This window comes from Rattus rattus, chromosome 3 (genome assembly GCF_011064425.1).
Source record: "Rattus rattus isolate New Zealand chromosome 3, Rrattus_CSIRO_v1, whole genome shotgun sequence".
Taxonomy (NCBI): Eukaryota; Metazoa; Chordata; class Mammalia; order Rodentia; family Muridae; genus Rattus; species Rattus rattus.
The window spans coordinates 197610492-197619983 of NC_046156.1; positions in this window are offsets into that span (position 1 = coordinate 197610492).

Sequence of the window (9492 nt, forward strand, 5' to 3'; positions counted from 1 at the left end):
CCTGTTGCTAACAATGTGTCTTTTAACAGGTTCTAAAAACAAGGAAACAATAAAAACAATAGAATGCTAAATTTAACAAGAAAAAAAAATTAAGACCATTTTCCTGGAGGTAGCTCAGGCTAGCCTCCGACTCTTGGTTTTTCTACCTCTGTTTTACAAGTGCTGGGATTACAAACATATACCACCATACCCAGGACAAAAACTTAAACTTACGGTATAGGACGAGGTGGCGCAGAAACACAGGCAAGCGTTACACCTCTCTGAATAGATTTTATTTTGTGTCTTTGACAAAAGGTGTGTATTTTAAGTAACTGTGCAACAACATGAAACTTTGAAAGATGAATTCTCATTAAACAATCATTTCTAAAAATGACTGGCAAATGATTTCAACTGACTTTGCAACACAATCATTTGATAATACAATCCTTGTGGAAAATCCCCTAAAGACAAAGACAAGATACATAAATAATACATTATTTCTAGTAAATGTATTGTTGGTATGAAGTTCATGCTGAAATTTTGAGATATGCTTTGTAGGATAAAACAACTGAGTATTCTGTTGGTAGCCTTGGAAACAAACCTATTTTGGATTGGAGAAGAGAGATACAGACAATGTAAGACTAGAGTTATTAAATAAAAACTGGGTCATCTTGAGTTTTAATTAAAAGGGCCAGTCTGAATTAACCATTTGGTTTTTATTTTTTAATTCCTAACTGTCCGCTGAAAAAGTCTAGAAACTTGATTGCAGTTTCAAGACTTCACACACACACACACACACACACACATACCACAACACAAACAACACAATATATACAACACCACATATAACATACACAACACATATAACACAACATATACAACACTCAACACACACAAAACATACTCCACACCACACACACACACAACACATACATATAACACATATGCACGCCACATACCACACCCCTACACACAACATATATACACAACAAACAACACACACAATACAACACATATATAACATACATACAACACACACATACAACACAACACTAACCACACACCCACACACCACACTACACATAGAACACACACTCAACACATAACCTTGAGGAATCAATTGGTTCCCAATCTGGGACAGAAGATGTGTCAGATAAGGCTGAAATATCACATTATACCAAGAAGCAAGAAAATTATGAATGGTTGGTTTTGTTCTATCTAAACGACCCAAGAACCAATTTGATGATATTCCAATTGGCTGGAGATGGGGCAGTTTGAGTATTAATAAGGATTGAAAGACACCAAGTAAGTTGAAATCCATGAATTCACAATGAGACTTTGAAAACCTCCTCACGACTGGCCATGGCGATGCACGCTTGCAATCCCTGACCTTGGGGAAGCAGCGGCAGGAGGATCACAACAAGTTCGAGGCCAGCCAGGACTGAATAGCAACACCTGACTTTAAAAAGTTAATTTTGGAGAGATGAGATGGAGGGTGAGAGAGACAAGCTGGAGACAGAAGGTGAAGAAGATGGATCTGACCCACGTGGCCTGGAGAAGCCGCAAGTAGCCAGGGACTTCATAGACGGGAGAGACGGGAGAGACGGGCGATAGAGCAGTGTAGGGTACTTTTGCCCCATCTAGGTGTGTGCAGCGTGAATTTATATCAATTGAATTTTGGGCATTTTGGGGTTGGAGATTTACTGTTATAAATCTGGCTGGTATATTACAAAAAATTAATTTTTAGGGGCTGGAGAGATGGCTCAGTGGTTAAAAGCAGTAACTGATCTTCCAAAGGACCCAGGTTCAATTTCCAGCACAGCACCTACATCGCAGCTTACAGCTTGTCTATAACTCTAAGATCTGACACCCTCACACAGACACACATGCAGGCAAAACACCAATGCACATAAAATAAAAACAAATGAATTATGTGTTTTTATGTGTTTAAAAAGTTGCACTGAAAGAATATTTTTTCAATTTTAATTTTTAGAAATGTAACTAAATAAAAGTCCCTTAACACTCATATCTACGAGACACTAGAGAGATAATTCATTGTTTCAAAGACTGGTAGGCAAAGAGAAAGAATCATGCAGGTCTCAACATTTTTATCCAAACTATTTCTCAGACCACTACATTTCGTGCAGGGAAGTCTATCTTTTCAGTAAACATGCAGCTAATAAGTAATTTATGACCTAAATATAACCATTTTATAAACCCTAGCGACATTATTATGTTCAGATTGAAATATCCCATTAGAACACACCACATGCCAAACAACCAAAGATAAATGTCCCCAATCCTACAGAAATGAAGGAACAAGTTAACAGAAACACATGGAGCAAGCACGCGCTGATAACACTGTCACAAGGGGTCTGGTTTAGCCATGCAGCCTTCTCAAGCAAAACCTAGTAAGTGTGCAGCTTAAAGTACAGAAAAAAGTATTTTTTGGATTTAGAGGCTTAGGAATCCAAGGACAAGGCACTAGCACAGGTATATGTCTGGAAAAGGACTGCTGACTGGTTCTTACACGGCCATCTTTAGGATACATCCATCCTCGCATGGGGAAAGAACTGGGAGTGTCTCTCAGGGGTCCCTGTTATAAGGAACCAGGCTCTGCCTCTATGATGTAAGCACTCCTCAAAGGCCCCATTTCCAAGTTCTGTCATGTAAGGGATGAGAGGATCAACATTGGAGGCTAGGAATGTGTGTATCTCAGTGGCAAAGGGCTTGTCTATCACGCAGGGGCTCTCAGCCAGATCCCCACTTTGACAAAGAAACAAACTACACTATTTCAGCTTATGAACTTGGGGAGTTGGGGAGGATGCAACATTTGGCCACATGTGGATTCGAGAGGTGAACACTCAGACCGACCATCAGTAATTGTGCAGGAAAAATGGTCCTGTTTCGTCCACAAATAAATCGAGAGAGAGAGAGAGAGAGAGAGAGTGTGTGAGTGTGTGTGTGTGTGTGTGTGTGTGTGTGTGTGTGTGTGTGTGTATCAATCATATGTTGAAAGGGTAACACTGACTAATTGCAGTATGTAGGCCTGGATAGGATTGTGAATCAAACATAAACCTGGGTGTGGTGGCTCCTGGAGCATATTCATGGCCAGCCTCTGCTACCCTATGAAGACAAGCCTTGTCTTTAAAGTAAGACTGACTTTGTCCTTTTTAAAAAGTGATAGAGAGGTATAATATGAATTACAAAAAAAAATGGGGAATCTGGGGAGATAGTTCAGTCTGTAAAGTAATTGTCTTTGAAAACATGAGATCTGCATTTGATGCCCAGAACCTATGTAAAAAGATACATATTTTTTTTTTTCTTTTTTTTTATTTTTTTAAGAATATTTATTTAATTTATTTTGATTAAATCCTTTTTTTTTTTTTTTTTTTTACTTTTTAAGATTTATTTTTTTTAATATTTTATTTATTTATGGTACACTGTCGCTGTCTTCAGACACACCAGAAGAGGGCATCAGATTTCATTACAGATGGTTGTGAGTCACCATGTGGTTGCTGGGATTTGAACTCAGGACCTCAGGGAAGAGCAGTCGGTGCTCTTAACCACTGATCCATCTCTCCAGCCCAAGATATATATTTTTTAATGAGGTGTGTATTGGTGCACATTAACACTTGGCAGTGGGGGAGCGGTCAGATCCCTGGTGCTCCCTTCCTGGCTGGTCTCACCTAACTGGTGAGTTCCAGGTCAGCGAGTGAGCCTGTCTCAGAAAACAAAGTGAACACTGTCCTGGAGGTGTGACCCTAAGGCTCACTCCTGAGCTTGCATGCATACACGTTCTCTAGCGTGCACCTAAACCCGCACACACGTAAACACATGCACACGTGAAAAGAGTTGTGAGAATTGATAAGAGCTGTTTGAGTTTCGGAAAAAAAAACAATGCTATCTCTGCTTTTGCTGTTTTTTGTTTGTTTTGTTTCCAAGACGGGGTTTCCGCTGTAGATCCCTGGCTGACCTGGAACTCTCAGCCATCCGCCGGCCTCTGCCTCCCAAGTGCTGGGGTAAAAGGGATGCGCCATCATGACCCAGTGCTATCAGATCTTTTAAATCCATTTCAGAAATATATGCACATAAAATGAGAAGAAATTAGAGTGTGCCTTTGGAGGTGGGAAGTGGATAAGGGGATCTGATGCTGGGTTTACCCGCACAGCCTTTAATTTTAGAACTCAGGAGGCAGGAAAGGGCTGATCTCTATAAGAAAGGAGAGAGCGAGATGGGGGAGAAGGGGGAGGGGGAGGGAGGGAGGAGGGGAGGAAGGAACAGAGGGAGGGAGGGACAAAATTTTACTCACGAAATGGTTGAAGATACAAGAGGTTAGAACATACAAGAGATTCATTATGTCTGCATGTTGGAGCACAGCTAAAGGAGTCCCTGCTCCCCACTATCACCCTCAGCAGCCCGGGGAGTTCCCCTAAGTATTAGGGACCTTAACAAAGACCAAGCCAGGATTTATACTTTGACACTGAAAAGAATTTGAGAATTAGCCAGTTTCTGAAGCAGAGTTAGAGGTTATCGAAACATTTTCAAGTCTCTGTGAGGCTAGTACTTCCTCTCTCACTGAGGCCAGACAAGGCAGCCCAGGCTAGTAGAATATACCCCATGGACAGGCATCAGCTTTTGGGGTACTCCAGTTGTTTGGGACCCACAGGAAGACCAAGCTACACTTCTGCTACATATGTGTGGAGAGACTTTGTACTGGCTGGTTTTGTGTGTCAACTTGACACAAGCTGCAGTTATCACAGAGAAAGGAGCCTGCGTTGAGGAAATGCCTCCATGAGATCCAGCTGTAAGGCATTTTCTCAATTAGTGATCAAGTGGGGAGGGCCCAGCCCATGGTGGGTGGTGCCATCCCTGGGGCTGGTAGTCAAGCCAGGGGAAGCAACCCATTAAGCAGCATCCCTCCGTGGCTTCTGCATCAGCTCCTGCTTCCTGACCTGCTTGAGTTCCAGCCCTGACTTCCTGTGTGTGTGTGTGTGTGTGTGTGTGTGTGTGTGTGTGTGTGTGTGTGTGTGTGTGTGTGTGTGTGTGTGTGTGTGGGTCCCTAGAACTGGATTTACAGAGACTGTGAGCTCCCATGTGGGTGCCGGGAATCCAACCCCAGTCTTTTAGAAAAGCAGCCAGTGTGTTTAACTGCTAAGCACATGACCCTAACAAGTCTCAGAGAACACAGAGGGGCAAAAAGGCAGGAAGAGCTGAAAGACCCAGAAGTCTGCCGTTAAATTGTGTCTCCTAGGAACGGCTGCTTATACAAGACCTGAACAATGACAATATCAGAAGATATTCTAATACAGGCTTAAGCAGGAGGGTTCGGAGAAAAGGAGACTCTCAGAAAAAAAGTAAGGTGCACCTGGGAGCATAGGGGGCATGGTTAAAGGCAGGGCATCTCACTGCTTTTACAATAAGATTTTGAAAATAGGATTTTGGGGTTGGGGATTTAGCTCAGTGGTAGAGCGCAAGCCTAGCAAGCCCAAGGCCCTGGGTTTGGTCCCCAGCTCTGAAAAAAAAGTTTGTTTGAGATACTCAGACAATATCAGAGAGAGGAATGGGACCCCACCCAGGGTCATACACACTCAGGCCCTAAGCCCCGGCCATTGCCACTTAAACACAAAATGTCTGTATATGAAAGGAATATTATGAAAGAAAGAAAAAGGAAAGGAAAGAGCTGCTCCTAGGTGTGGTGGAGGAGAAAGTTTATTATACAGGGGAGAGCACAGCCAGTGGCAGACTCATCTGAGAGAGAGCCCAGAATGGTCATGACCCTGAACCATGTGGGGAGCAGCATGCAAGGGGCCAAAGGTACAAAAGAGGGTCAGGTAACTATATTTCTGCATTGCATAGGTAAGAGTCCTGGGGGTTGGGAAGCCCAGTCCCTGGGTTGAAGAGTCCAGGATAGAGCAGCGTATGCCAACCATACCCTGTAACAGGAGGAGACTGAGGGATGATGGGGGAATCTGGAGTCCAGCTAAATAAGCACTTCTGCTGTTTGTCCTGGGTTTGAAACTTAACGCATTATCTCTCTACCGGGGCAGCCTTTATAGTAAGTATTGTTAATTGTGCTTCTCTTCTGGTAAGAGGCTTCAGTCAGACTCCAAGCTGAGGGGTCCCTTTCCCTCTCCCGAACCCATGGTTTCCTTGTTCTCTTCTCTCTACTTTTGTGTATGTTTGAAATTTCCATAACAAAGAATGTTCAGAATGTCCCACTGAAAAATAACACAGTATGTATTTCACACCCACATTTAGAATCTTGAAAACATGCTGAAGAGAGTGTGGGTGCTTCAAGAACTAGTTGCCTTGAGTTTCCTCAGTGTGGTTAGAAGGTTCAAGAGAGGACAACAGAGCTCTGAGGAGGTAGTCATTTGTGCGTTGCAGTACCCAGGAGGCTAAAGCTGGAGTATTGCAAGTTTAGGGCCAGCCTGGATTACATAACAAGACTTTTTCAAAACAGGAAAAGATACAATTTTTGTGTGCTCTTATCACACAAATTTTGATATAACACCATTTCTGGAAGGTTCTTGGTAAGCTACAATGTTAATTGTGTCCTTGGACTTCCTGCGAAACAACTATGCTCATTGCTATGGGTCCCCTGGCACCGTGAGAGGTTTGTTGAGGTCCCTGATTTGCAGACTTCCAGGAGTCAGTAAGTCTCAGCTGTCAAGGTTCCTTCCATTAGAGGACTCACATTTTATTATAATTTTATAAGGGAAACAAACACCCCTGGCTCCTCTTCTGCAGAGCTCTGCTTGCTTTCCAAGGTCTTAGGAACACAAGAAGATCATATTTACTGACCAAGACTGCTGGTCTTGAACCTGGGCCCGGATTTGCAGCAGGAAGCAGAGATGTTAACAGCGACACAGAAGCAGCCCTGGGCAGGTGTGACCTCAGTCTGGGGAAGAGGGAGATCACGTCTCTGTGACTCATGGTCAGAAGCTGGCCACACAAACACTAACTCTGGTCTCTGCCAGGACTACTGGAACGAAGACATCAGACTATCAGTAAACGATTAGGAATTCCAAGCGCACACATGGTCATTGTGAGAAAATCTTTGAGGGGTCATTGAAAGAGCTCAGTTCCAGCATTGCCAAGCCACAGGCCTGACACAGTAACCATCAGGCTCTGGGCATTGGGTGGTAAAGCATTCGACTTCCACAGCAAGTTTCAGATGGACAGAATATTAATGAGGAACACAATTCGAGTGTTAATATTTCCATGTAATTAAAGACACAGTGGTAGCATGAATATCCATGGTTTTTTTTTTTTTTTTTAATTTTACCCAGATCTAGAAGCTATATTTAGTTTCTGGTACAATCTCCACAAGTTTCGGCAAATATCAAAGGAAAACATTAAAATTCTGTTATATAAATTTACATCTGAAACTTAATTTAGGTTTACACAAAACTGATTTACATAAAAGACTAAATATTTTTAGAAAAAAATGTTCCATGAGAACCATCAACTCTACATGTGCCAAAATTTGTTTCAAAATAATTTATCAGAAATTTACCCTAAATGTTGTCACAGGTTGTAAAATACTACAGTAGCGACTGCATTAGCAGGAAGGTCCTGTCAAAAAATAAAACAATCAAAAGGTATTTGTGATTTTTTTCATTCTCCAGAGCCAACTAATGTTATATTTAATTATAGCAGTTATATGAATTGAAAACAAAATTGTAAAAAATTTAAGAGGACCTATTAAATGAACCATGGAAAGACAAGCCTGGAAAAAAAAAAACTCATTATTATACAAGATGCTACATTGAAAATGTATTCCAGGCCCTGGGTTCGGTCCCCAACTCCGAAAAAAAAGAAAAGAAAAAAAAAAAAAAAAAGAAAAAAAGAAAATGTATTCCTATTCATTATTTTATACAAAATTATAACACGATGTTTTTACTTTTTGGAAATTATGTTGTTCATTATTTCCTGGCATGTACTAGGTAAGCAACCAAACATTTGCAAGTAAAGCCTTCACAGTACTTTGTCGGCACCTTTTTCCTTCTTCTTTTAAACCAAGGCTTTACACTTTCATTTTAAAGTCATTTTAAATTCTTACACGAGAGAAAGGGAAAAAAACCCTCATTCTAAATCATGCTGAGTGATTTTTACAGGCCCAGAATTACAGCGGTTCTAATTGATCGTGGTGAGGGGGATCCTTGAAGACCAATAATTTCATTTAAACCTCACAGGCCTGCGCCCGGCTCTCGGTACCGGACAGGCTACTTAGCAAAACTGAGTCACCAAGCTGTGCTTGTTCGGGAATTAGAGGTGATATAAGAACAAACTCCTCCTCCTCCTCCTCCTCCTCCTCCTCCTCGTCCTCTTCGTCCTCTTCGTCCTCCTCCTCCTCCCCCTTTTCCTCCTCCTTCCCCTTCTCCTCCTCCACCCCCTCTTCCTCTTCCACCTCCTCCTCCTACTCCTAATCCTCCTCCCTTCTCCTCCTCCTCCTCCTCCTCCTCCTCCTCCCCCTCCTCCTCCTCCCCCTTCCTCCTCCTCCATTGCTATAGGCATACATCAGCAGTGTGCCTTGTTATGTAATCTTTTGTTATTTTACTTTGTTTCCCTTTTTGTTTTTGATTATCTTAATCTGTTTTATTACTTTGGGTGTTGATGTTCTTCCTACAAGTATGCCTGCACGTACCACCTGTGTACCTGGTACCCACAGAAGCCAGAAGAGGGCTCCAGAGCCTCAGAATTGAAGTTACAGATGGTTGTGAATTTCCGAATGGATGCTGGGAATCAATCGTGGGTCCTCTAGAAGAGAAGCCGGTGCTGGTAACTACTGAGACATCTCTTCAGCCCACTTCTGGTGGTGGTGGTGGTGGTGGTGGTTTTTGTGTCGATGGTTAGTCATGGCTATCAGCTTGATGGCGTCTGCGAGGGCATTTCCAGGAAAAATTAGCCAAGGGAAGACCCAGCACTGACAACACCTCTCAGTGGGAGACCAGATCCAAAGATGCCCAAGTCAAAAGCAGTCTCTCCTACTGTCTTTGCCTTCCTGACTCCAGTCCTTGATGGTTAATGCATCTGTCATGGCTAACGCCATTGCTACATCCTTTACTGGTGTATCAATCAGATTGTGTCTCTTTTAGCCTTCAGTGTGGACCAGACTAGTAACTCTTCAGTGATATTCCTGGCCTTCAGCACAAGATTGAGAGGGCTGAGGCACCCAGGGTTTTTGGACTGACCAGCGACCAAGTCATCAGCCCTGCAGCATGCAGAGGACACTGTTGGATCTCTCAGGCGTGTCATGAAAAGCACTCTGAAGTAATGCATCCCCTTCTATACATATAGCATCCTCTTAGTTCTGTTCCTCTAGAGAGCCCTGCTTCGTGCAACCAGAGTCCAGTTCAAGGGGCAAGCCTGAAACTGAACCTGAAGTCCTTCCATTCTACCCGGTCCAATTTCTGATTCTGTTGGTTGATAGCCGTGGTCCAGGAAATCCGAAAGCAAGTGAGATGTTTCAAAGGGGTGGCCCTGAGGGGGTTAATATAAGGAAAA